The sequence below is a fragment of the Pseudophryne corroboree genome, chromosome 6 (assembly GCF_028390025.1).
Source record: "Pseudophryne corroboree isolate aPseCor3 chromosome 6, aPseCor3.hap2, whole genome shotgun sequence".
NCBI lineage: Eukaryota > Metazoa > Chordata > Amphibia > Anura > Myobatrachidae > Pseudophryne > Pseudophryne corroboree.
Window position 1 is genome coordinate 269,161,004 of NC_086449.1, and position 23,798 is coordinate 269,184,801.

At 46.9% G+C, this 23,798-nt stretch overlaps 1 protein-coding gene across 2 annotated transcripts in view; it reads right to left on the reverse strand.

Annotated features, from left to right (window-relative positions):
• AFG2B (AFG2 AAA ATPase homolog B) overlaps positions 1-23,798 on the reverse strand; it is a 116,155-nt gene that overhangs the window by 77,479 nt on the left and 14,878 nt on the right. The window lies entirely within an intron of this gene.

The window sequence follows — 23,798 nt, forward strand, 5'->3', positions numbered from 1 at the left end:
TTATGCTCTAAACCTGATCTCAGTCTGTTACCGATCATAGATCAAGACTTCATTATATTGATAGGTACTTTATCCATTGTTTTGTATATATTATACATATTGAAGCAATTTATCACTTCTTGTAGGAAGTGTTTCTGTCAGAAGTGGATAGCCTGCTGATATTGGAGATCACACTTTTGTGCTTAAAGCTTTCTTTCACAGCACAGATGGATGTATAAAAATTGATTTTGGTTTGCATTTACCTGTACAGCGGGACCTGTCTGCATCAGGAGGATATAACCTGTTAATATCAGCAGTGCATTTGAAGCAACGTCTACATAAGAGTCCCCGTTACATATGTTTTTTTGTAAACAGGTGTATATATTGTTCTTTGTCCGAAAATTATATATTGCTGACCCGTGCACATTGAACAGGGTCACACTGTGCCCTAACAGTGATGATAATACTAATCACATTATATTAATTCTGATCACTGTATTAGAAGATATTTTCACCCTCACTGGATAAAATATACCAGTGACAAAAATTCTATATTTAGGTTAATATTATGTAAAACTATTCAATGGTCCCAAACCAAACATGAGATTTTAGGTAATTAATTTCCAATCTCATAATATTTAATTTCTTTTTATATATAGGTAAAAATAAAAAAAATCAATAAATAAAAAAGCAGAGTAGAGGTTATATATTTTACATTTATGAATTAAAAGTTAGTTTTTATCACACGTCATTTTTCACAATTTATACATAAAAGAGTGCTCCCACACAGAGGTAAACTCTCTGTTTCTTGCTCCCTTGCAAGAACAAAGGGGGTCATTCCAAGTTGATCGTAGGTGTGCTAAATTTAGCACAGTTACGATCATGTTCCCTGACATGCGGGGGGACGCCCAGCACAGGGCTAGTCCACCCTGCATGTCAGTGCCGCCCCCCCGCTCAAATACAAACGCATCGCACAGCGGCGATGTCTTTGTATTTGAGGAGTAACTCCTGGCCAGCGCAGCTCCTGCGGCTGGCCGGGAGTTAATTGTTGCTGCTGCTGGCCGCAGCGGCTGTGTGAGACGTCACGCAGCCGCTGCGGCCCGCCCCCCCAACGGTCCGGTCACACCTGCGTTGGCCGGACCGCTCCCCCTAAACGGCGGCTTAACGCCACCGTTCAGCCCCCTCCCGCCCAGCGACCGCCTCTGTCTCAGAGGCGATCGCTAGGCAACGAAAGCTGCCATGCGCCGGTGCACTGGCACATGCGCAGTTCCGACCCAATCGCTGCACTGCGACAAACTGCAGCGAGCGATCGGGTCAGAATGACCCCTGAAACGCCTTGTGATACTATAGTCATTTTTCCTCAGGGGTGCACCACCAACAATCTTTAATCATTATATTATAACATGGAATTATACAAAAACTGTTGGTATTTGTAATTGAATATTTATTCAAATAAGCGGTGCAGGATCAAACAAACCTATCTAGAATGTGAAATAAGTGGCAAAGTCAAGAGCAGACAATGAGGAACGGAGAGGAGGTGGTGGTGGGCAGATGAGGCAGTTAACAGTGGCAAAGAGGCGCCGGGGGTTGGAAAACTGGGCAGAGATGAGGATTTTGAAATATGATTGTTTTACGAGGGAAAGGGCAGCACTGAAGGATGAGAGCATAAATTTGAAACGGAGGAAGTCTGCTTTAGAGCTTGATTTCCTCCACTATCGCTCGGCAGTACGTGAGCATTTTTGAAGATATCTGGTGCATTTGGTGTGCCAGGGTTGAGGTGTTGATCTGCGAGTGTGAATAGTGGTTGGCGGAGCAACAGAGTCAAGGGCAGAAGTAAGAGATGCATTGTATAGGGAAAGTGACTTGTTCAGGGCATGTGAGAGAGAGAATAGGAGAGAGAAGTGAGTCAAACAGGGAGGATACGGGTGAGGTGTCAATAGCCTCAATGTTACGCTTAGCGATGGTAGCCTTAGGAGAGAGAGATGGGGAAGCAGAGATAGATACGTTGAAAGAGAGCAGGTGGTGATCAGAGAGGGGAAAAGGGGAATTGGAGAAATCAGAAATATCACAGCGGTGAGTGAAAACCAGATCTCATGAGTTCCCATTCACATGGGAGGGTGAGGTGGTCCACTGGGAGAGACCAAATGAAGAGGTGAGGTTAAGGAGTGTAGAGGCAGGTGATTTTGTGGGGATAGCGATAGGGATGTTGAAATCACCTAGGATAATGGAGGGAATGTCAGAAGAGAGGAAGTGAGGCAGCCAGGAAGCAAAGTTGTCGAGGAATTTGGAGGAAATACAAATTAATATAAATAAGGATCAACGGCTCATTCTATATGAGGGACTAGATTTCAATAAAAGTGCATATAATGACGACAAAAATCCATGTTTTGTAATCTAGAATGATAAAACAAGATAGGACCTGCTAAATGATGCAGTATATAACCAACAGGTTTCAAGGGTATATATATATATATATATATATATATATATATATATATATAATAGGATTTTAATACGGTAAATCCTTTTCTCTTAGTCCGTAGAGGATGCTGGGGACTCCGTAAGGACCATAGGGTATAGACGGGATCCGCAGGAGATATGGGCAGACTATAAGACTTTGAATGGGTGTGAACTGGCTCCTCCCTCTATGCCCCTCCTCCAGACCTCAGTTAGAAAACTGTGCCCAGAGAGACGGACATTTCGAGGAAAGAATTTATTGTTTAAACACGGTGAGTGTCGTACCAGCTCACACCACGAACATACCGCAGAACGTGGCATTCAATAGAATACCAGCCAACAGCATGAACAATACACAGCCACATGCTGAGAGAATATGTAACACAACCTGTGTGTCAACACAACCAATAATAAGACACCGCATGCCATGGCATGAACAACGTCAGCAACAGCCTGACAGAAAAGAAACACCACAAGAGTGTAACCATAACCAATCACTGCAGACACAGTACGCACTGGGACGGGCGCCCAGCATCCTCTACGGACTAAGAGAAAAGGATTTACCGTATTAAAATCCTATTTTCTCCTACGTCCTAGAGGATGCTGGGGACTCCGTAAGGACCATGGGGTTTATACCAAAGCTCCAGACCAGGCGGGAGAGTGCGGACGACTCTGCAGCACCGATTGAGCAAACAAAAGGTCCCCATCAGCCAGGGTATCAAACTTGTAGAGCATAGCAAAAGTGTTTGAACCCGACCAAATAGCCGCTCGGCAAAGTTGAACCGCCAAGACTCCTCGGGCATCCGCCCAAGAAGAGCCCATCTTCCTAGTAGAATGGGTCTCCACCGACTTCGGTAACGGCAATCCAGCCGTAGAACGAGCACGCCGAATCGTATCACAGATCCAGCGTGTAACAAACTGCATAGACGCAGGCGCCCCAATCATGCTGGGAGCATAGCGGACAAACAGAGCCTCTGTTTCCCCAATCTGAGCTATATAGGTGACCTAAATATTCAAAGCCCTGACTACATCGAGAGACTTTGAATCAGCTAATGCCTAAATAACCACCGGCATCAAAATAGGCTGACTTCCGCGAAACCCAGAAACCACTTTTTTGTAGAACTATTATCCGAGTTCTCAATTCCTCTCTATCCACATGGAAGAGCAAACAGGGCTCTTGTGAGACAAAGCCGCTACTTCTGACACCCGCCTTGCGGACGCCAAAGTCAATAGCATGACCAATTTCCAAGAGAGAAATTTTAACACAACCTTTCACAAAGGTTCCAATCAGTGTGACACAAGAAAACGCAACACCACATCAAGGTCCCAGGGTGCCAACGGAGGCACAAATGGAGGTTGGATGTGCAGTACTCATTTCACGAAGGTCCGAACTTCCGGAAAGGTTGTCAATTCTTTCTTAAAAGAAAATTTATATGGCCAAAACCGCACTTAAATGGAGCCTAACTTTAGGCTTACACCCACACCTGCTTGCAAAGAATGGAGAAGAAGAACGACCCAGCTGAAAGTCTTCCGTAGTAGCCTTCTTGGATTCACACCAAGACACATATTTTCTCCAAACACGGTGGTAAGGCTTTGCCGTTACTTCTTTTCTAGCCTGAAGAAGTGTGGAAATGACTTCACTAGGAATACCCTTTCTGGCTAGGATATGGCGTTCAACCGCCATGCCGTCAAACGCAGCCGCGGTAAGTCTTGATACACGCCCGGATCTTGCTGTAACAGTTCCTCACGTAGAGAAAGAGGCCATGGATCTTCTATGAGAAAATCTTGAAGAACTGGATACAAAGCCCTCCTTGGTTAGACCGGAACAATGAGGATCGCCTGAACCTTTGTTCTTCTTACGTTTATCCCTTTCCGAAGAGTGAAAACGGAGGGGACACATAGACCGACTGAAAACACCCAAGGTGTCCCGAGGACATCCACTGCGATAGCTCGAGTGTCCCGTGACCCGGAACAATATCCCTGAGATCTCTCGGTGAGGCGAGACACCAACATGTCCACTTGAGGCACTCCTCAAAGACTTGTCACTTCAGTGAAAACTTCTCAATGACGATTGTATTTCTCCCTGATGGAGATCACGTCTGCAGAGGAATCTATTTCTTCGTCGTTCACATCCGGAACGAAGACTGCTCATATAGCGTTTACCAGTCTTTCCACCCAGCGGAAAACTTTTTCGGCTTCTGCCATTGCCGCTTTGCTCCTTGTTCCGCCCTAGCGGCTTACTTACACCACTGCTGTCAAGTCGTCCGACAGAATTAACACGGGCAAATCACGAAGCATATGTTCATTGAAAATAGCTCTTAATTCAAGAAAGCTCATTGCAGACAAGCTTCCCAGCTTGACCTTTTCCTCTGGAAATACTTCCCTTGCAAGGACTGCTCCCCAGTCTCGGAGATCTGCATGCATGGACACCAGGATCTCATCCTGGATTCCGAACCTTCGTCCTTCTAGGAGATGAGAACTGAGCAGACACCACCGGAGCGATATCCTGGCCATTAGGATTATATTCCGGCGCATGTGCAGGTGAGACCCGAACCACATTTCCAACTGGCCCTGTGAAACCACTCTGGCATTTGACCTGCTCACCGAAAAGGGCTCTTAGGCCGCACCCAACTTCTTCATCAACTGAACATAGTGATGGATTGTCACTGCAAATCTGATCCGACTCCGGATCTTCCGACCTCTTTCCACAGGAACACACAGAACTTCAACCGTTCCGTATCTACTCTGATACCCACCTCCGACGTCTGCGTCGTTGGGAACAACAGCCTTCCCCTGTGCTGAAGAACAGTCAGAGAGAAAACAACGATTTGCACCACTTGTGTCTTGACCTCGCCTTAATCAGGAGAGTGTCCCAGTACAGAATAACCATGGCTCTTACTATTGAAAGAATACCATCCTACTGCCATCACTCCGGTGAAATGGCAACGACAATCCTGGATATCAACCCAGGTAAGCTGAATGCGGAGAAAAGCGCATTTAAACCCCTTTCTACCTTTACGTGCTGGAGCTCCCTGGTCTGAGAGATTCCATCCTGTAGTTCAACTTCGTAAGGAGAAATCTTTGTTGTTTTTTTGTTTTTTTTTACATGGACATCAAGACAATGCCATGAACCTGACGCAACTCTAGTATGGCGTCGCGTACTACCTCCCCTTCCAGCGGGGAAACGGCAAGATCCATTTGAAAAATCAGTGAGGGGAACATCTGTAAACGCCAGAATGTCCCCCTTTGGATTCTATTATTAACTCACAGGTCCAAGTCCATTCCCGGACTGACTGAAAAGTAGTAGACGAGTTGCCACCGGAGTGGGCTCCAGCCAGATAGACCCAGCGACATGCGGTGGATGTGGTAGAAACAGAAAACGACATCCGCTTCTGCGAACCTAACAAGGCTGCAGAACGCTTACCTTTTCACCTTCCACTATCTGCCCCGAAAGGGAAAAAAGAACGGTATCGAACCGGTTAAAATGACTGCATCCCACAACAGAATGCGTCACTAACCGTTGTGAGAGAATCTAACTCACGAAGGTAGACTTCCCAGTGGTATCCGCCGAGACCGACTTAACTGAGGCATCCCCAAACAGCGGTACACCGTCCCAGGGAAAAAAAACTCCAGTTTCTCTCGAAGTCAGCCTCAGCATTCCCCTGGCCACACCTCCTGTAGTCACACGGCAGCCTGCCGCAATGTTATAGAGAAGAACCAACATAAGAAACATCCCCTCTCTCTGTAGGGTAATTCTATAGGATGCCCTTCAGAATACAAACACTCCCCCATGCGCATGTAATGCAAATAACTCCAAAGCATAGAAATAAAATATCACTTAGCTTCCTGTGTACGATCCTTTGTGACAGGGCCACGTGTCGACCAGGAGTTGACTTTCACAGTATTCTATCCGCAGCGGGAAAGGAATAACATTCGGACTCCTTGAGAGGATCTGAGACCAACTCGTCACGGCCGACCTAGAGCTTTATCAACAGAGCGACCAGCACATGAGAAGGAATACTGTTACTTCAGCATTCATTAGAAATCGTAATATGAATATACATATTGTAATACACATATACACACACACACACACATATATATATATATATATATATATATATATATATATATATATATATATATATATATATATATAAATATATAAGCGGATTGTCCGGAACCGTCAGGTCCCTAGTGACATTAATGTGTTCTGAATGTGTATGACCATGTACTGAAATGCCCCAGTTGTGGATCTAGCAGGAAACCTTATGGTCGACAGAAAACCTAGTATTCGTCGACAGCAGGGAGTAGTATCCAGGCAAAATAACATTCTTGCAACCCCGAGGGGTCCGGGGGAAGTATACATATATAATTTTAATAACACTTCCCCACATATACTACCATGTCTGTGCTCGAGCTACAGGCCCATGGAACCGTACCATACATATAAATATATATACAGGTATAAGGCAGTTACAGCATGTTAATTTACACCCAGTAAGAACAGTTGGTGCCGACAGGGCCACCCACATACTACTGTGTCTCCCATACAGTGTTTACTTTTAACATGCATACAACTACCGACCTGCTGATACTGCATCTACCGAATTAAGTACCAACAGGCGTCGGCGATGCCGACAGTGATCTCCATAGCTGTTTGTGACAGAGCACTCACGCATGTCGACATATGTTGACTAAAAAGCTATAGTGGGTATATCTGACAGGGACCACACAGAGATATATGCACAACAATAATGATTACATGCCCATTATCTAAACTAGTGCTGTATTTCCTTCTATATAGCACTAAAACACTGTGCCCCCCCCTCGTTTGCACTATATACATGCTTTTAGCGGGGACATGGAGAAAATGGCGCTGAATCTTGTTGTGAGGGCTAAGCCCCGCCCCTTCTCGTCGCGCTTCAGCCCCTCTATTAAAATAACTTTTTTATGCTGGCGGGGGTCCGTATACAGTGCCCACGCACTGTATACATATTTTAGCACACACAAAGAGGTTTATATTGCTACCCAGGGCCGCCCCCCCCCCCCCCCCCCCCCCCCCCCCCCCCTGCACCCTTGCAAAGCCGTTGGTGTGTGGGAGCAATGGCACGCAGCGCGGCCGCTGCTTTATACTGGCGGGGGTATTGTACACGGTGCCCAGGCACCGAATATGCATCTCTTGCCAGCGGATTTGACCCTCAGTAACTTGCTGCCCAGGGCGCTCCCCCCCAGCGCCCTGCACCCTGCGAGTGCCGTTGGTGTGTGGGAGCATGGAGCGCAGCGCGACCGCCGCGCTGTACCTCCGTTACTGAAGTCTTCTGCCGTCACTGAAGTCTTCTATTCTTCACATACTCACCCGGATTCTTTCTTCTGGCTTCTGTGAGGGGGGTGACGGCGCGGCTCCCGGAACAAGCAGCTAGGCGCACCAAGTGATCGAACCCTCTGGAGCTAATGGTGTCCTGTAGCCTAAGAAGCAGAGCCTTTAACTCACAGAAGTAGGTCTGACTTCTCTCCCCTCAGTCCCACGATGCAGGGAGCCTGTATCCAGCAGGTCTCTCTGAAAATAAAAAACCTAACATAAAGTCTTTTAGAGAAACTCAGTAGAGCTCCCCTAGTGTGTGTCCAGTCACTCCTGGGCACAGAATCTAACTGAGGTCTGGAGGAGGGGCATAGAGGGAGGAGCCAGTTCACACCCATTCAAAGTCTTATAGTGTGCCCATGTCTCCCGCGGATCCCGTCTATACCCCATGGTCCTTACGGAGTCACCAGCATCCTCTAGGACGTAGGAGACACACATATATATATATATATATATATATATATCTCTCTCTCAATAGATCAAAAATACAAATACATAGAAGCGTGAAAAAGACAAGAGTGTATAATAAGTATATATTCTATTATTCTGATTATACCAATGCCAATAGGCAAAGATGCATTATAACTGGAATTATATATGATGTGACATAGTATATAGTGTAATGTGAGAAAGGGTAAGACAAAATTATAATTGTCATACTTAAATATCACTTTATTAATAGTGGCAATCTAAAACTAGTAAACCTCATAAAAAGGGAGGAGAGGGGGAAGAGGTAATTACGTGTATAAAGTCGATCTATGGTGATTGCGCCTTGAAAGAAAAATACCTGTGAGTGGTGTGAAGTGCACGTAAAAAATAACCTTTAGTATATCATATTGAGTATTAGTGGATATAGGGAATACATGCTGTGGACAAATGTGTTTACATAACATCTATTTCTGATATCCATTATTAAAAATATATCCATTAAATGCATATTTTTCTGACTACTCAATGGGTGCTACATATATATTACAAAGGATATCCAGATGTAGCGGTTACCTAATGTCGCTAAACAGTGGATATATAGATATATATGTATATACATGTGCTCGAGTAGTTATAAGCATATGACCTTAAAATTAAACAGATGGGGCGTGGCCTGGATGTGGAGAGAGGAAGACGCCTTGAGCCCGGGCTCCTGCCTCTGCTGCGTTTTACAGCCCTTTCTGCCCCTTATCCTGCCCTTTGGTTTGCACCACTGGGTCACTGAGAGCCTGCTGCATCGGGTGAGGTGGGTTGCGGAGCCGGCGGGCACCCCCTGTGCCCGTCCGGGTTGCGGCCTGCCTACCTGAAGGAAGCCGGGGACTCGAGTGGAGCTGTGACCGGACCGGAAGTGACGCAACAGGACCTCGTGCGGGACGGAGGTACGGAGTTTACCCATCGTTTTCCCTCCCTCCTCAACGGCTCTGTACCTGCCCGTCTGGAGAGGCCTCCCCGGCATTATCCGCGATCCCCGCTGAGAGGCCAGACGAGACGGGAGAGCGGGTTCGCGGCTGCGCTGCCCGTTCTGCACGCGGCGGCCGCTGCAGCCAGCCCCCGGCGCTGATCTACCCCTGTACATGATGGGGATCCTGGGGCTCCAAATACACAAACCGCTGATACCACCAATGATTCCAGGGGGCACACAGCATTACCATTCCAGAGGCCCGTGACTGGAACCTGACGGCGCCATTTTGTTTGCTGGCAAACGGCCAGTACTGAGGTACAATCACCCTGCTCCACAGTTTCCTCATCCCTGCATGGCTCCACATCTGTACACCTAAGAATGAAATTGAGCATACTCCACCATGTCGAATGCTGACACCATGAGGCCCAGCACCTGCATCGCCGAATGTATCGACACTTGCGGACGAGAGAGGAAGCAACGAATCCTGTCCTGAAGCTTCAGGACTTTCTCCTGAGACAAGAACAACCGTTGGTTGTGAGTGTTCAATAGCGCTCCCAGGTGCACCATGCTCTGAGCAGGGACCAGGGAGGATTTCTTCCAGTTGATGAGCCACCCGTGGGCTTGCAGAAACCGGACAGTCAGATCTAGGTGACGTAGGAGAATTTCTGGGGAATTTGCCAGGATCAACAAGTCGTCCAGATATGGTAGGATCCTGACCCCTTGACGGCGGAGTACCGCCGTCATCACCGCCATAACCATGGTGAAGACTCGCGGAGCCATGGGTAAACCAAAAGGTAACGCCCGAAACTGGTAATGGAGGTTGCCAACCGCAAACCTCAGGTATTGCTGATGCGACAGGAATATGCAGTTAAGTATCCTGTATATCCAGGGAGACCATATAATCCCCAGGTTCCAAGGCCAGAACAACAGAGCGAACGGTTTCCATACGGAACTTGGAGATTCTCACAAACTTGTTCAACGCCTTGAGGTTGAGAATGGGCCTAGAGGACCCATTCGGTTTCGGGACTAGAAACAGTACCCCTGGCCGCTCTGAGCAAGGGGCACCTGTACTACCACTCCTGTTTCCAGGAGGGTTTGTACCACCGAGTGAAGAGTCTTTGCCTTTGTCTGGTCCGAAGGGACGTCTGTCAGGCAAAATCGATGAGGGGGACGGTTTTTGAATGCTATGGCGTAACTTTGAGTGACGACTTCCCGTACCCAGGCATCTGAAGTGGTCTTCAACCATTCCTGGATATACCCTAGAAGCTGGCCCCCCACCCTGGGGTCCCCAAGGGGGAGGCCCGCCCCGTCATGCGGCAGGCTTATCGGTCTTGGAAGCTGGCTGACGGGCAGCCCAATCTCTTTTGGGTTTTGGCTTACCAGGTTTGGAAGTACGGGCCTGTTTGTGGTATGCCTGACCTTTTGCTTTACCTGAAGGACGAAAGGGACGAAAGGAAGTACTTTTAGCCTTCGACACAGAAGGAGCAGTACTAGGCAGACATGCTGTTTTGGCAGTAGCCAAATCAGCCACTATCTTATCTAAGTCCTCTCCGAACAGGATATCTCCCTTAAAAGGGAGTACCTCCAGGGTTTTTCTAGAATCCAGATTTACCGACCAGGATCTCAGCCACAATATCCGGCGAGCCAGGACTGACGTAGTAGAAGCCTTGGCTGCCAGAACACCGGCATCAGAAGCTGCCTCTTTAATATAGTGCGAAGCTGTGACAATATATGACAAGCATTGTCTAGCATGGTCAGAAGAGATTTCAGCTTCCAACTCTTGGGCCCACGCTTCAATCACTTCTGCAGCCCATGTCGCTGCAATAGTGGGCCTTTGCGCAGCATCCGTGAGGGTGTAGATCGCTTTCAGACAACCCTCCACACGTTTATCCGCAGGCTCTTTAAGAGACGTGACGGTAGTGACAGGTAGAGCTGAGGAAACCACCATCCTTGCCACATGCAAATCTACTGAAGGAGGTGTCTCCCAATTTTTAGGCAGCTCTGGCGCGAGGGGATAGCGAGCAAGCAGCTTCTTGTGAGGCACAAACTTCTTACCTGGATTTTCCCAGGATTCCTGACGTATATCAACCAGGTGATCAGAATGAGGTAAAACCTGTTTAACCACCTTCTGACGCTTGAATCTATCTGGCTTCTTAGGAGGGACGGATGGCTCGGGATCATCCGTAATTTGTAGAATCAACTTAATAGCCTCCAATAGATCAGGAACATCCACTTGTGAACCACTATCCCCATCAGTATTATCAGTGTCAGAATCTGTGGGGTCAGTGTAAGCGCCATCTTCATCAGACGAGGTGTCAGTGACAGCAGTGGATTGTGAGGAAGTAATGGCCCGCTTAGAGGACCTCTTGGTCGTAGGCGAGCGAGGGTCAGACTTTTTAGTAGTCAGTGACTGGTTCAATTTCTTTAACTGAGCGGACTAGTTATCTGCCCATGGCGTATTAACCGCGGGGACCCTATACGGTTGGACCGGCATAGGAGGTCCCATAGGGGGCGTTAGTTTAGTAACTAGCGTATTCAGTAGTGTGGAGAAAGTAGCCCACGGCGGGTCATTCTGGACCCCCGTTGCCACAGTCCCACTGGGGGGCAAGGAACCCCCAGAACCAGAAACCTCAGCTGCTATATTTTCCTCAAAGGTATCTGTGGCTTCAGCACAACTGCCAATCTGTTCAGCCCCAGAACCGTTACCCTCATAAGCAGATATGTTATAACTTGCAGTATATGGTAACACAGCACAAATTTTCAGCAGCACAATACCTGACCCAAAACCCTGCATAGTGTAGTCAGCACAAACAGGGAATCGGGAGAGATACGGTGACTAAAATCACAGAGAAAAATACAATAAAGTATATCTTATGAATATCCTATACTCTATTCTAATAAACCTGACGCACCTAGCCCCCACAGGTTACAGAATATAGGGATAGCAAGCTGAGTGAGAGACACGAAATGGAAGTCACCCAGCAGGCCAATGCACACACATATAGTCACAGTTTGTACAATGCAGACGTTATGACAAGCAATAATACTGCACTGGACTAGCTTATATATAGCTATATAATCAATAGATATAACACTGCACAGTAAAGACTGAATGTATATCACAGGGTACTTGTACCAAATAACCCTGACCAAATGCACTCTTTCTTAACTATCATTGTCTAAACGACATGTAGAATACTTAAGTGTCTTGTAAAGGCACAGCGCTGACTGTCAGGCGGCTTTATAAAGGAGGGTTTGCCCAAGCAGTCCCAGGAACAGTGTAGCTGAAAGAAATGACGCCCAAACACTGACTGGGAGTGAGGGAGAGAGAGATATGCAGCTCCATGGGGGGGGGGGGAACATTTACTGTAAATGGCGCCCTGGGGCTGGGGGAGGGGCTACAAGTCTAAGCCTTATCCCCCCTGCTGGACATAACCACCGGTACTACGGGCTTGTGTAAAACGGTTTATAAGAGAAACCGACCTGTGCCCGCACCCTGGTGGCCTAGTGGGGTCGCCTGTACTGTCACAGTGTCCACGCCAGTGCGCGCGGCCCGCCTCCCACCGGCCGCAATAAAGCGCGGGTCCCGCGAACGGGACCCACTTACCACCTCCCGAAGCGCGGCCACGCGATCCTGGAGAGCCCCAGCCGTGTGTGTCTAGCAAGAAGAAAACTGGAGCCTCCTGCTGTAGTTACCCGGCAACCAGGACACGGGAGTGTTGGAGCTGCAGCAGGGAATGTCTCATGACATCTAAACTCTGCTGCAGCCCTTGTAGTCTTAACTTTTCTCACAAAAAAACTCTTCTTAGGGCGGTCAGGAGCAGCCCCTCTTTTAAGTGCCTGCTATCTGCAGCACCAACTACAAAACTGAGCTCCTGTGCAGGGAGGCGGGGTCATAGAGGAGGCCGCGCTATGCATCTTGGGAACAGTCAAAGCTTTTGAGCCTGTTGGTGCCTCGGATCAAGATCCTACTCTACACTCCAATGTCTATCCTTGTGGAGCCCAGTGTACCCCGCAGCAGAAACCACAGTCCACTACTACATTTACATAAACTATTCAATGATAATCAACGAACAATAATTTCCAGAAAGTATAAAGTCACAGCAGAAACTTACAAAAGCACGTAACAACAAAAACTTAAGAAACCATGGAAGTATCAGGTCTATTCCTTCATCATCAGTTACAAACCATATCATAAATGGTGATGAGACAGAGGTAGAGACGGAACATTCAGAGATTTCATAAAAAATGCAAATTGAACTTTAAGAATGATCCAATGGCCAATATAGTCACAATCAAAATATGAACCAGTATATAGCAGTCGTGTTTGGGTATATCTGAAGGGTAAACATGAAGGAGAGCCAAGAAAGGAGATAGTTGCAATCTGTAATGTAAAACTAGAAGCTAAATTTCAAAACCTGACGTCACTTGTCCTGTATTAAAGGGCACCCCCAGAAAATATGAAATATAACGTAATGTCAGCATTTCTTCTCACTGGCAATGACTGTGTCAATGACACTGGCCATGGAACACTGAAAATGCAGTGGCTAAAATAAGTGAGTACTCAACTCGAACAGTAGAAAGGAAACTTACAGCGTGGCAATAACAGTATAGTACTCAACTAGAACAGATCAAAAAGAACACACAAACCACCATGAGGCACTGTATATAAAATGAAGAGCCTATACAGAAACTTCAACATTCTGAGTAAGCTCCTGATCCTCTGAGGAATGGCTGTCTGAGTATTCAGGCATACTTTCCACTAAGGAAAGCCCAACAAATAGAAGGTGCTACTACTAGGAAGAAGCACTTTCCCCAATGGCCCAGTTCCATAAGACATGTCTGGTTGTAGTGCGTGGGCTCACCTAATTAGTATCTTCCCCACCCCCACCCACACCACACCAGTGCCCCAGACATCAGAGGTTCTGCCTGCAAGACATGGAAGCTTATGGGGGACCGTCATAAGCCCAGTTTCAGCCTGACCTTTTTATAGACAAGACTGTTTAATGACAGCTGCAGCTCCTGGAGTGTGGTCCTGCAATAAGGGTGGCCTTTATGCAATGCCTCTAATCACTCATCAGTAAACCCACATGCCACAGATAAGCTCCACCTAGGGAGGCCAATCCCGGGATCGCCGGGATCCTGGGATTTAGGCCCGAAAACAGCTGGGATTCGATCCAGGGATTGGAAGATCCAATCCCGGGGATTGAGGGATCAGCATTGAGCGTCCTCAGGACACTTAGACGCTGCCCGGCTTCCTCCTCCCGACTCCACAGCGCAGTGTGACGTGCAGTGAGAGGTCGCTGGGAGCGAGCAGCTGATGTGTCCCACCCACTCTACATACCCTCCAACATGACCCGCCCCACTAGGTACAAAATGCTCTGTTTCTGGACTTCCCTCTTAATTTATTATTGCCATCACCTGTGAAGAAACAGCTTTCTTATCATTTAACTAGTTCAGCACAGGTGATGGAAATCATAAATTAAGAGGGAAGTCCAGGAACAGAGCATTTTGTACCTAGTGGGGCGGGTCATGTTGGAGGGTGTGACTCTACCCTGGTGTATGGTGAGTTATGTGTGTAGGGCGAAGGGGGCGGCCACACAGGGAAAAGCCAATCCCGGGATTGCAAAAAAATGGCCCGGGATTGGCCTTCCTAGCCCCACCCTTTGCAGGGAACCATTAGAAGCAGATGCGGGAGTAGCAGAAGAACAGTGCCCTACTGCTTGGGTACTAAATGAAAACCTCGCTCTGATTAATGGAGGGGTGTAGTGGGAAAGAGACAGGCTGCTAACAAGTTTGAGTTTTACACGAGTGCCTACTCATACCACAGCGCCCTCTACACCCAAAGTTAACAGTATCCCCCAAAGTAGATGAATAAAATAAGAAAGATCCTATGGACCATTACATAAATGTAACTTTACCTTGTCATGCATTAGCTGTACTGCATCACAATGTTTATTCTTTCTGATCACTTTACCACTTATCTACCTAAAAACCATCTCTGCACATGTAATGAGTTGTTCATCCAGATTATTTTTTGTGCATCCCCTATATTCATAAAAATATGCTTTGCATATCAATGTTATAGATTTTTTTCCTGCCTGAATGCTTCATGTCTGCCACTATCTGACCTCTGTAAGCCTGGCTGATCTTCAGGTATTTAAATCAAATGTTTGAAAGACTGTCTGGCCTCTCTTTAAAAGATGTCTGTCACCAGGGCCTATAATGGTTGCACACAAAGAGGAGTTCTCAAATAAGTGAATGAAACAACTCCATAAGGATTAATGAATAAGAGGCTGCATTTTTTTTGTTTGTTTTTTTAATATCCTACATACTCGCTGAATGCTTTAGAGACTGTTTCCGTGAAGGGACACAGAGGCATACTTGGCAAGCCTTCTCTTTAGTGTCTTAAGTTTGGACTGAGATCACGATCTGATAAGAACAGTACTGATAGATAGGCACCTGATGATAGAGAATCCTGCTCACCTGCGCCTCTTAATTTTTGTCTAAGTGGCAGTCTTCAATACTAAGGTCCATGACAACATGAACTTTTCCTATGAATATGTAAGACACATTTTGCACTGTTCTAAGTCTATAACACACAGATAGTGCAACATCTATAAAAGGTGTTGCTCATTTAACCATGAAAAAAAAGCTTCTGTAACACTTGGAAACGATCTGGCGGTTGATTTTATTTTCTTAACTGTGCTAGAAAACGTAAAATTAGAAACGGACTAGTGACCTAGTACAGCAGCTTGGTTACAGTTTAGCGCCTGATGTGTACCAATGCTCTTTTGAATCAAATAATATTTCATTGTTGTGGTTGTTCATTATCAGCAATGGGGAGTGTGGATTGCAATTTAATTTCCCCCTAATAATGCATTTTTTTAAATGTGAAGGAATGAAAAAAAAAATAGGATTTTAATACCTACCGGTAAATCCTTTTCTCTTAGTCCGTAGAGGATGCTGGGGATGCTTCAAGAACCATGGGGTATAGACGGGATCCGCAGGAGACATGGACACTTTAAGACTTTAAAAGGGGTGTGAACTGGCTCCTCCCTCTATGCCCCTCCTCCAGACTCCAGTTATAGGAACTGTGCCCAGGGAGATGGACATTTAGAGGAAAGAATTTATTGTTAAACCACGGTGAGCATCTTACCAGCTCACACCTCCAGTATGCCGCAGAACGTGGCATTCAATAGAACACCAGCCAACGGCATGAAGAATATGCAGCAATACGCTGACATGAAACGTAACACAATCTATGTGTGTAAACACAACCAGTAACAGCATAACGCATGTTATGGCCTGAATAACGTCAGCAACAGTCTGACTTAACCACAACACACCATGTGTGTAAACAGACCCAATGACTGCAGAAACAGTACGCACTGGGACGGGCGCCCAGCATCCTCTACGGACTAAGAGAAAAGGATTTACCGGTAGGTATTAAAATCCTATTTTCTCATACGTCCTAGAGGATGCTGGGGATGCTTCAAGAACCATGGGGTTTATACCAAAGCTCTAGAATGGGCGGGAGAGTGCGGATGACTCTGCAGCATAGATTGACCCAACAAGAGGTCCTCAACAGCCAGGGGAGGTCATTCCGAGTTGTTCGCTCGCAAGGCGATTTTAGCAGAGTTGCTCACGCTAAGCCGCCGCCTACTGGGAGTGAATCTTAGCATCTTAAAATTGCGAACGAAGTAATCGCAATATTGCGATTACACACCTCGTAGCAGTTTCTGAGTAGCTTCAAACTTACTCGGCATCTGCGATCAGTTCAGTGCTTGTCGTTCCTGGTTTGACGTCACAAACACACCCAGCGTTCGCCCAGACACTCCTCCGTTTCTCCGGCCACTCCTGCGTTTTTTCCGGAAACGGTAGCGTTTTTTCCCACACGCCCATAAAACGGCCTGTTTCCGCCCAGAAACACCCATTTCCTGTCAATCACACTACGATCGCCTGAGCGAAGAAAAAGCCGTGAGTAAAAATCCTAACTTCATAGCAAATTTACTTGGCGCAGTCGCAGTGCGGACATTGCGCATGCGCACTAAGCAGAAAATCGCTGAGATGCGATGAAATTTACCGAGCGAACAACTCGGAATGAGGGCCAGGGTATCAAACTTGTAAAACTTCGCAAAGGTGTTTGAACCCGACCAAGTAGCTACTCGGCAGATTTGTAATGCCGAGATCCCCCGGGCAGCCGCCCAGGATGAGCCCACCTTTCTGGTAGAATGGGCCTTCACCGATTATGGCAACGGCAAACCTGCCGTAGAATGAGCCTGCTGAATCGTATTACAGATCCAGCGTGTAATAGTCTGCTTGGAAGCAGGAGCCCCAATCTTGTTGGAAGGCCATAGGACAAACAGAGCCTCTGTTTTCCTAATCTGAGCCGTTCTGCTGACACAGATTTACAAAGCTCTGACCACAACGAGAGACTTCGAGTCCGCCAAGGCGTCAGTAGCCACTGGCCCCACAACAGGCTGGTTTACGTGAAACGATGAAACCACTTTTGGCAGAAATTGCTGATGAGTTCTCAACTCCGTTCTATCTGCATGGAAGATTAAATAGGGGCTTTTGTGAGACAAAGCCGCCAAGTCAGACACCCGCCTTGCGGATACCAAGGCCAACAGCATGACCACTTTCCAAGTAAGGAATTTCAACTCAACCTTACGGAAAGGTTCGAACCAATGAGAATTGCAGGAACTGCAACACCACATTAAGATCCCATGGTGCCACCAGGGGCACAAAGGGAGGTTGGATGTGCAGCACGCCCTTCACGAAGGTCTGAACTTCTGGAAGGGAGGCCAATTCTTTTTTAAAGAAAAGATAAGGCCGAAATTTGTACTTTAACGGAGCCTAACTTTAGGCCCGCAGGTGCTTGCAAAAAATGGAGCAAACGCCCTAGCTGAAATTCTTCCATAGGAGCCTTCTTGGATTCACACCAAGACACATACTTCCTCCAAATACGGTGGTAAAGCTTTGCCGTTACTTCTTTCCTAGCCTGAAGCAGTGTAGGAATGACTTTACTGGGAATACCCTTTCGAGCTAGGATATGGCGTTCAACCGCCATGCCATCAAACGCAGCCGCGGTAAGTCTTGATACACGCACGGTCCTTGCTGTAACAGGTCCTCTCGTAGAGGAAGAGGCCAGGTATCTTCTATGAATAATTCTTGAAAATCTGGATACCAAGCCCCCCTTGGCTAGACCTGAACAATGGGGATCGCCTGAACCTTTGTTTTGTGACAGGGTCAGCAGGCTAATGTCCTGATCCTGACCCAACTCTTGTATGGCGTCGCATACTACCTCCCCGTCCAGAGGAGAATCGGTAAGATCTATTTGAAAAATCAGTGAGGGGAATTATCTGGACACTCCAGTATGTCCCCCTTGGGACTCTATTCTTAACTCACTGGTCCATGTCCATTCCAGGACTGACTGAAGAGTATTAGACGTGGTCCCACCGGTGTGGGCTCCCGCAAGATAGACCCAGCGACATGCGGTGGATGTGGTAGAAACAGAGGATGATTTCTGCTTCTGCGAACTTGAAAAGGCTGCTGACCTTTTACCTTTTCACCTTCCTCTACCTGCAAAGAAAGGGAAAAAAACGTATCCATCCGGTCGAAATGACTGCATCCTACAAAAATGCGTCACCAGCCGTTGTGAGGGAACATAGCTCAAGAAGGTAGACTTACCAGTGGTATCTGCCGAGATCAACATAACAAAGCCATCCCCAAACCAGGTTTCACCTTCATAGGGAAGATACTCCAGTACTTCTCGGAGTCACCCTCAGCATTCCATTGGTGAATCCACAACGCCCTCCTAGCCGAGACCGCCATGAAATTGGCCTGCAAACCCAAGAGTCCCATACCTCTTGTAGTCGCACGGCAGTATGCTGCAATGTTTTATATATGACCCAACTTAAGGAGTATCCCATCTCTCCCCAGGGTAATTATATCGGATGACAAGGTAACCGACCATTTCTGAATACAAGCACTCCCCCATGTGCATGTAATGCAAATATAATCAAAGCATATAAGTAAAATATCACTTAGCTTCCTGTATACGATCCTTTGTGACCGGGCCCCGTGCAGAACAGGGGTTGACTCTCACTTTATTCTGTCCACGGCGGGAAAAGAATAAACACTCGGACTCCTCGTGAGTATTTGAAACCATCTTGTCACGGCTGACCTAGAGCTTCATCAACAGAGCAACCAGCACATGAGAAGGAATAACTTTACTTCAGCATTCATTATGATTTTTAATATGAATATACACATTTAAATACTCATATACACACATATCTATATATAGATATTTTATATATTTTTGTCAGGAACAGCAAGGTCCCTATTGACGTTAATACGTTCTTAATGTGTATGAAACATGTACTGAATGCCGATGTTGTGGATCTAATCAGGAAACATCATGGTCGACATAAGAAATAGTATTCGTGTCGATATCAGGGAGTAGTAACTGGACAAAATAACATTTTTGCGACCCCGAGGGGTCTGAGGGAAATATATTATTAATAATACGCCCTCCACAAAATTACTACGTCTGTGTTCGAGCCACAGATCTATGCAATCGTACTAATATATATATATATATATATATATATATATATATATATATATATATATATATATATATCCCTCCAATGGCGGCACTCAAAGGTTCAAGTAAAAATGACACAAGTCGGCTGTTTTAAGGCAACGTTTCAGCGCCGTTCAGCGCTTTTATCAAGCCAATTACAAAAGTGATTTACACATACCGGTATTTAAGTGCTCCCATCACCATGCATATAACACAGACATCAGAAAAGAATAAATCCTTTTCAATACGGAACATGTAGGTGTTGGGGTACGATGGGGCCACATTGGACCCCATCGCACACCCCGATGTTTGTAGGTATGTCTTACTGTCGTAAAGAAAATAATTTCTTGTCAGTACCAATTCCAAAAGTTTCATGAAAAAGTCCACAGGAGGACCCTGAAACAGTGCATTATCTGTGATCAACTCTCGTGTAGCCTGTAATCCCCCACCATGTGATACGTGTGTTGCTACTTTAATGTTGTTACTTCTATTGAGAATATGCTAGTATATTTCCTATAGCTTAAGATACTGAATTAGTAATAGTTTGATAATGCTGTCGCTTAGATATAACTGTTCGTGGTTCTCATATACAGCCTGTTGTTTTTAATCAGTTTTTTTTTTTAATCTTATGTATGTATATCTATTTGTATTCATGCAATACACAGCTGTGGTGATTTGTTAGGTTACTATGGTAACAGCCCTGCAACCTGAGCCGGTCTGTAGGGTGGCCTGGATACGGAAGTGGGCGGAGCTTATATGCATGGTGATGGGAGCACTTAAATACCGGTATGTGTAAATCACTTTTGTAATTGGCTTGATAAAAGCGCTGAACGGCGCTGAAACGTTGCCTTAAAACAGCCGACTTGTGTCATTTTTACTTGAACCTTTGAGTGCCGCCATTGGAGGGATATATTACGTGGAGCTGTGCAGGCTTACAGGTGGAAGGCACCGGGTGCAGCATGTGATTTATGTCAGCGGAGTGCCGGAGTTGGAGTAATATATATATATATATATATATATATATACACACACACACACACACACACACATACATACATACATACATACACACACACACATATATATATATATATACATACACACATACATACAGGTATAGCTTTCTGAAATGCATCACATTATCATGTCAATTTTTTTTACCCAGTCAGATTAGTTGGTGCCGACAGGGTCACCCACACACGTCTGTGTCTCCCATATAGTTTTCTCATTGGAAAAGCATACACCTACTGACATTATTTACATGAACCAAGTACCCTCAGGATTCGGCAGTGCCGACAGAGACATTCCTATAGCCCAGGGGTGGCCAAACAGTCGATCGCGATCGACTGGTCGATCACGGACATGCGACCAGTCGATCGCGATCCGCTGCCCATCCACCCGAAGCCGCGCCTCTCCTGCCTGCCGTCCTGCCCCTCAGTCTGGTCTCCGGCAGTGACAGCGGAGTGTATAGCTCATATCAGGCGCCGGTTCGTTAGCCTGAGCTCGCAAACCGGCGCCTGATTTGAGCTATACACGCTGCCGTCACCGCCGGAAACCAGACTGAGGGGCAGGGCGGCAGGCAGGAGAAGCGCGCGCTGCGCTCTCCACACAGCACGGTGAGCACTATGGGGGCATATCTGGCACTATGGGGGCATATCTGGAAATGTGGGGCATATGTGGCACTGTGGGGGCATATCTGGCACTGCGGGCACATGGCACAGTGGCGGCATATGTGGCAATGTGGGGCATATGTGGCACTGTGGGGTCATATCTGGCACTGTGGGGGCATATCTGGCACTGCGGGCACATGGCACTGTGGGGGCATATCTGTAATCTGGCACTGTGGGGGCATATCTGGCACTGTGGGGGCATATCTGGAACTGCGAGCACATGGCACTGTGGGGGCATATCTGTAATCTGGCACTGTGGGGGCATATCTGGCACTGTGGGGGCATATCTGGCACTATGGGGGCATATCTGGCACTATGGGGGCATATCTGGCACTGCGGGCACATGGCACTGTGGGGGCATATCTGTAATCTGGCACTGTGGGGGCATATCTAGCAGTGTGGGCACATGGCACTGTGGGGGCATATCTGTATCTGGCACTGTGGGATCATATCTGGCACTGTGGGGGCATATCTGGCACTGTGGGGTCATATCTGTATCTGGCACTGTGGGGGCATATCTGGCACTGTGGGCACATGGCACTGTGGGGGAATATGTGTATCTGGCACTGTGGGGGCATATGTGTTTGAGGTTTTTACCTGTGGGGGCCAATGTGTTATTTCGTGCGAGACAGTCATTACACTCTGTGCAGCAAGGCTACGTCCCTTTTTTTGTTATACCACGCCCACTTTTTTGTTATACCACGCCACTTTTTTGCACGCGCGCCTGTGGCGCGCGCTATTATTCCTCCTGGGTAGATCACAAAAGCTTTTTAGCTTTCAAAGTAGATCGCCGACTCCAAAAGTCTGGCCACCCCTGCTATAGCCGTTTGTGGCAGAGCCCTCAGCCTCAGACATGCCAACTGTAAGGAATAGACCCAGGACTTTCTGTCAGGGAAACATAGCAGACGTTTACCAGCTCTGTTTACACCATACTCATTATACATTGTGCTTTATTTCTAACATATATTGCACTAAACAACTGTGCCACCCCCCGTTTTTCACTATGATCTGCTCAGCAGTGCTGTATTGGCAGGGCCAGTGTTTTTGAGGAGAAAATGGCGCTGGATAGAGCTGTGAGGGCTAAGCCATGCCCCCTTAATGGCGCGCTTCAGCCCCGCTATTTTCTAGATATTTATACTGGCGGGGGTCTGTATTAAGTGCCCAGGCACTTAATATCTCTCTTGCCAGTCTATCTCTGAGGTATACATGCTGCCCAGGGCGCCCCCCCCTGCGCCCTGCACCCTTGTAGTGCTGCTTGTGTGTGGGAGCAATGGCGCGCAGCGCGCCGCTGCGCGGTACCTCAGAGCCACAAAGTCTTCTGCCGTCACTGAAGTCTTCTGTTCTTCATTTACTCACCCGGCTTCTTTCTTCTGGCTCTGCAAGGGGGGTGAGGGCGCGGCTCCGGGAACGAGCAGCTAGGCGCACCAAGTGATCAGACCCTCTGGAGCTAATGGTGTCCAGTAGCCTAAGAAGCAGGCCTTTGAACTCAGAGAAGTAGGTCTGCTTCTCTCCCCTCAGTCCCACGATGCAGGGAGCCTGTTGCCAGCAGTGCTCCCTCAAAACAATAAACCTAACATAAAGTCTTTTCCAAGAAACTCAGTAGAGCTCCTCAGTGTGTGACCAGTCTCTCTGGGCACAGAATCTAACTGGAGTCTGGAGGAGGGGCATAGAGGGAGGAGCCAGTTCACACCCCTTTTAAAGTCTTAAAGTGCCCATGTCTCCTGCGGATCCAGTCTATACCCCATGGTTCTTGAAGCATCCCCAGCATCCTCTAGGACGTATGAGAAACAAAAAAAACCCCAGCACAAAACGGGATTCCCCCATGACACTGTTTACTAGGAAGAGAAATTAAGCATTCACTATACACTAGGGTCCCACAGAAGCTTCCCCAAATCTCACAGCAGGAAGCTGGACCAGGACCAAGCCGTCTGCACTCATTGGCAGACTCGCCCTACAACGTTCATTCCCAGGGCTACTTTTTCTATTCCTAACTGCTCTACTCCTCTGAGTTATTGAAAAAAGCCTGCACAGGAGAGATGTATCATCTATTGGAGGAACAAGAGTATTGGGGATACCTGATTTCAAGAAGAAGAAAAAAAAGCCCTTTGGGCATATGTAACAGGGTCCGAGTTTGCTGGAGGTGCGGAATGCCGTACGGTTTTGGGCGTCTTTTTAAAGGGGCAATCATTTACAAGGCAAAACCATGCCTTGCAAATAATTTAAGCTTTAAAAAAAAGGTCAGAGTTCAGCCGAAATCCGCACCTCCGGCAAACTCGGACCCTGTTACATGTGTCTACATATCTATAATGGCTTTATTCCTTGTGTAACAAGACTTTTTTACTACAA